Source organism: Cebus imitator, unplaced genomic scaffold (genome assembly GCF_001604975.1).
Source record: "Cebus imitator isolate Cc_AM_T3 unplaced genomic scaffold, Cebus_imitator-1.0 Scaffold42, whole genome shotgun sequence".
In the NCBI taxonomy this organism is placed as follows: domain Eukaryota; kingdom Metazoa; phylum Chordata; class Mammalia; order Primates; family Cebidae; genus Cebus; species Cebus imitator.
In genome coordinates, this window is record NW_016107357.1 from 18,148,867 (window position 1) to 18,154,866 (window position 6,000).

The 6,000-nt window shown below is 42.4% G+C and overlaps 1 protein-coding gene across 1 annotated transcript in view; it reads left to right on the top strand.

Annotated features, from left to right (window-relative positions):
* RYR2 (ryanodine receptor 2) overlaps nt 1-6,000 on the top strand; it is a 787,527-nt gene that overhangs the window by 770,870 nt on the left and 10,657 nt on the right. The window lies entirely within an intron of this gene.

The window sequence follows — 6,000 nt, forward strand, 5'->3', positions numbered from 1 at the left end:
ACTTTCTTTAATTTTTTTTGGACAAGCAAATAATCAAGTTTATTAAAATCTCTCATAAAAACAAATGCGTAAGCTCTAACATACAGACTTTGTGATTTTTTATATGGGTTGCTCAGAGGCAGTTTTTAAAAAAACTATTCCAAGTTTCTGAGTTGCATACTAAACTTAGTATCTTTGCCTTTTTAAACAAAGTATCCCATTGCTTCAAGGTAACACTGAGTTCCAGTTTCTTTCCCCTAAAAAACAAACATAAACAAATATCCTAGATATATTATCGTTTGCCCAAAAAAAGAAGAGAACTGAGGTGCAATAATGTCAGTTAATGCATGTCTACTTCCAATACATTCAAAGACAATATTGCACTTTCTTGTCAGCTGTGCTAAGCCTTGTGGTACCCTAGCCGCGCTCACAGGCAAAAGCTCCTGTGTTTGCGTACTCTGTTCATCCGTAGCTCAGCAAGAGTCAGCAGGATGGACTCGGCATGGTATCATTCCCATTTTACAGATGAGGAAACTGAGCTATCAAGAGGCTGAGTAACTTGTTGTAATTCACACAGGAAGAGGTTACGCTCTTCAGCCATTACTCTGTGTTATACTAACTCACAGACAGTAATTTCATTAATGCTTATGTTATTAATTTTAGTGATATTTTTATACCAGGCACTTGTTAAGGATGAGGCTTCAGTAAGTACAGTCCCCGCCCTCATGGAACCTGCATGGTAAGCACCTTTCTAGAATTTCCGCAAAGCTCATTTTTTTTTCTAAGAGCTTCCAAAAAAAAAAATGCCCCAGAAATTCCAGAAGTTTCGGGAAACCTTGTAGATCAGTATTCCTATTGCATACAGAGCATGTAACATACTACAGTATACAAAAATAGTGAATTCACCATCACTACTCAACTACTGCAGTGGAGAAGTTTCTTTAGATGGCTACTAGACAGGGAAATAAAAATTGCTTTTTAATGTCACATCATACTAGAGTGGAAGATACTGATGTGGACACAGATCGAGTGCCTAATACTTCAGATCCATTTTGTCATCATAAGTTGGCATGACTGAGATGCAATCCTTACCTTTGGTACTCTTCTCTGATTAATTGCTGGACAAATAATTCATGCACCTTGCCTCGAGCTTCTTCCCTGATGGCCTGTCAACCCCTGATTTGGCCCACCTGCCCGCTTCTTAAAACCATCTCCTATCCTTCCTTTTGCTGCTTTTCTCGCACCACAGAGAAAAATTTATAATGCTATGCTTTTTTTTTTTTTTTTTTTAACTTACAGCAACTTTAAGAAAACTGGATGCAGTGCAGTAATACTGATCCATTACTAGTGAGGACACTCCATTAGTCACTAACATGCAACGCTTTATCTCCTCCTGCCACACCTATTCATTCATTCCAGACCTAGGGCTGAGGACGTGTCAAGGATTCTTCATCTCTTCTCCCATGCGCTGCCTTTAATATCAGCCACATTCAGAGACTCTCTACACTGCGACCCTGAAGGCAGGAGGGCAGTGGGAGGCCAGGAAAGGCTACAAGGGACAAGGGAGGTGCTAAAGGTCCCAACAGCAGGCGCACTGCCTATAGTGACTTCCAGGAAATTCAGTTCTAGGACCAACACCTGACAAAATGTATAAATCTCACTATCTCCCAGCCTCAGGGCAGAAAGTTTACTTAGGTCATTTATTCCTAAAGGGTAGGATGCTCATTGAATTGCTAAAAATTAATTGAAAATCGGAATGATTTCAGATAGTGACGTTCAGTGACCTGTGTCAGGTAGTAAGAACAATATGACCTGAGCTCCCCCTTTGATACCGTAGCGACACCCCGGCAACATCCTGGTCTCTCCTTTTATTATGCAGTCGTTATAGCTGACTCCATTCAGGTTGTGATCAGAGTATCCTTAGATGACTGCCTTCTGAACCTCACTCTCAATATGCATTTCCATTACTTTTGTTAGTTTTGCTTAGAAACACAACAGCCTTCACCTGGTTGATTTTGCCCAATTTCATGGGGCATGAATACAGAAGACAGGGAAATTTGCCTCACGTACCGGTGAGGAAATACGGCCTGTTGATATTTTGATTATGGACTTCACTAGGGCCTAGATTTTCTTCAGTTTGAGGGATTTCTGTCTTCATGAGTGAGAGTATTTATGACCAGCTCTGTTGCAGGTTTTTATCTCTCTACACATAACAATAGACTTACCATCTTGAATTTGACTGGGGTGAGTATATATCTTAGACGTTTCCTCCCTGCAAGAGAAAACTCAGTTCCAAGACACCAGTGACTTTTTCATCCCTAGCTCATTCACAATGATGTGCTGTTGCCAATCAGTCAATCCAGACGGGAGCCTGCGCAGCATTGAGCAAGCTCTATCCCAGTGATTGTCCTTAAAAACTCCCACATGGGGCCGGGTACGGTGGCTCATGCCTGTAATCCCAGCACTTTGGGAGGCCGAGGCGAGTAGATCAAGAGGTCAGGAGTTCAAGACCAGCCTGACCAAGATGGTGAAACCCCATTTCTGCTAAAAATACAACAATTAGCCAGGCACGGTGGCAGGTGCCTGTAATCCCAGCCACTCAGGAGGCTGAGGAAGGAGAATCGCTTGAACCCGGGTGGCAGAGGTTGCAGTGAGCTGAGATCGCACCAGCATACTCCAGCCTGGGCAACAGAGCGAGACTCCATCACAAAAACAAAAACAATTCCCACATAAGAATGGAGGCCACATTACCTAGACTGATGTTTCAATTGGAGTGTCAGCCAAACACTTTTCATTTCTTACTAGGACTTGTGTATGGCCTTCTTAAAAAAGCCAACAAAATTTAAAATATAACCGATCGCTTACAGTAGTGCACTTTCAAAGGAGAGGCTTATTAAAACCAGCCTGCCAGCAAGAAAGCAGCACGGAATAGGAAACAGAAAGATTTAATTTCTTTTCGTTCTCAAAAGATAATCCTTTCTTTATGACAGTCCCTTAAACATTTCCTGTTCACAGGGCGACGGCCATATTCTCTCTTGAGATACATTCTCCTCACTCATGTCACATTTTATTCGCTTCATCCCGAGTTTCCACTGTCTTTGTTGTTTCTGCGGATCTGAGAGAACATCTCAGGTTTTTCAACTAGACAACTCGCCCTCCTGTTTTTCATGACTTACAGTAGGTGGCGCCATAGCTGCAGCGTTACAGACTCAAGTCACAGAGGGATTTATTTATTTATTTTTTTTTTCAGATGATGATGTTTTGAGCCTGAGAATCTAATTAAACCAGCAGTATCCTGATAGAATTTGAACCTTCTCTATAAGAATGTAGGAGGGGAAAGTGAAAAATGATCTAAAGTCCAGGGTAAAAAGATGACTGCAGCTAGATAGCCAGGGAGACTGGCTTGTCATATCATAGGAGGGTGTTTATCTCAGACGGAGAGGGACCCCCTGAACCAGAGGCTGCAGGGAAGGTGTCAAGACCTATGCATTTTGGGGAAAATGGCTTTCCAGGTGATTAAGATCAAAAGTACACTCCTAGGGAAGTAAACGTGCTTAGGTTCTAAATTACCTCACTTAATTGTCACTTATTTCACTCTTCCTTCCCAACAAATAATCTCTCTAATTCTCTCCAAATTTCTTCCCCCTCCTTTTTTTTTTGCCAAGATGAAGGTCTCATTAGCATCTTCACCAGCAGCTGACCCTCGGTGTTCCCTAAAGCCAATAGAAACTGTGATCAACCTCAGAATGAATCTGTTTAGGAGACGGATGAGGGAGGGAAGCCGCAGAAGATAATATCCCGGGAATCACAACTTCCTCTTCTCAATTTTTGTAGGACCAGGCACCTTCCTTCCTCATTACTCAGATTGTCTGAAAGAAGTGTACCAACCTCTTTCCACCTCCAGCTCTCATTATCAGGTTTAGGCTGATTCTATGAAGAGAAAGGTGGATAAAGTGTGTTCAGCTGCAGCAGGATAATTTGGTAGCTGAAAGCCTGACAGCTGTGTGCTAATCGTTCACCACATACCCCTATTCCAACACCGAATCCTACTCTGTCTAATTGTCTAGGGTTGACCAGGCAGTACAGGATGAGGTTGAGAAAATCAGTATCAAAATCCCACAGGCGAAGTGTACATTTCATTCTTTTTAAACCTGGTAATTTATTAAGCCTAATGCACAAGACTCTCTTGTCACCATGACTGTAAGTCCACTATTGATCTCTGCCAGAATCCCTTCATCAAAATGCATAAAGCTGATGTAAAATGAAGGTGAGCAGTGAGGAAGGGAATCTCCAGGAAAGGCTGGTTAGATGACTGTCAAGAGATCTGCAAAGGAGGACACATTTTCTTTGGTAATTTAGCCTCATTCTGTGGTCCTGTCTTCAACATTACCTGTCTAGAAAATACAAGTGAATCATTCTTTTGGGGACAGACTCACATTAACCAGTATTACATAAGCCTGATGTATGAATCAGAATACCAACATGATATTCATTAAGAGTTAATGCAACAAGTTGGCACATTCTCTTCCCAGACAAAAGCCTATATGAGAAGCCAAATTATAACCCAAGTCCCAAAGACTCCCAAGTGCAAGACCAAGAGTCTTGGTCAGCAGGAATCACCAAGTGGAACTGATGGATGATCAGTTCATCCGTCAGTTGCTGGATAATCTTAGCACTAGCACTGTCAAACACAGTTCCCCCAAACGAGCAGGATGGAGAGCTAGGACATTCCAAGACCTGGACTAGGAACTGCACAGCCCACCACAGTTGGCTCACTGTGGGGATTGGAATGGGGACCCAAGGGACCAGAACTTGACATGGAGGAGTACCAGTCCAGAGCCAGGTACACTATCCAAACTGAGGCCGAGAAATCCCCGGAGGGGGCTTCCAAGCACAAAGCTACTTGTGAAGTCCAGGAAACATGGGCAACGGGAAAGATGGTCTAACTAAAGGCAAAAGAAGCTGTGTTAACCACTCTTTATTGATTTCCTTAGTCATAATTAAATACATATGAAGACACAGATTTGGAGAAAAGCAATCCAGGCTGGGTGCAGTGGCTCACGCCTATAATCCCAGCACTTTGGGAGGCTAAGGCAGGCAGATCACCTGAGGTCAGGAGTTTGAGACCAGCCTGGCCAACACAGTGAAACCCCATCTCTACTAAAAATACAAAATTAGCTGGGCGTGGTGGCACATGCCTATAATCCCAGCTATGCAGGAGGCTGAGACAGGAGAATCACTTGAACCCAGGAGGTAGAGGCTGCAGTTAGCAGAGAATGCACCATTGTACTCCAGCCTGGGAGACAGAGCAAGAATCTGTCCCAAACAAACAAAAAAGCAATCTAATTCTTAATAAAAATAAGAAATTTGTGGTAATACAAATTCAAACAGTATGCCTGAGTATATGGTGAAAATAGTTTCCTCTTCTCACAGATTCACTATTATCAGTTTCAAGGACTAAGTTTTGAGAAACTACAGCAGTGGCCCCAGAGTTTTTTTTTTTTTTTTTTTTTTTTTTTTTTTTTTTTTTTTTTTTTTTTTTTTTTTTTTTTTTTTTTTTTAAGTGATGGTTTGTAAGATTTTACCTCCAGAGATTGATTCAGTAGGTAGTACCAGGAATCCAGAATGTTGCCAGGTCCAGGAGACTCTGATATGAGGTTAGGTTTAGACACCATCAGCCTAATCCAGCTCTAAGGATCTCCTGGCCCCTTTGCAAAAGAGGCCCCTAACCTGGGCTCCAGACCAGACCTTGGGTGGGCACTGGCCGAGCTGGCCTTATAATGTTCTTTATTGTATGCCAGGCTGACTCTACGACCATACCACCCTGACCTTGTCCAATCTCATCTTTATATGCCAGGCTGATAAAACTTTTCCAAATGACACATTATTTCTTTTCCCTAAATTCCAGCCATATAACCCAGGAGACTTTTTCTCCTCTGCATCTATCAGATCCATCGGCTGTTGAACTCATCGTTGAAGTATGAGTATTTCGGTACCACTTTGTTGGGTGATCTTTGCCTA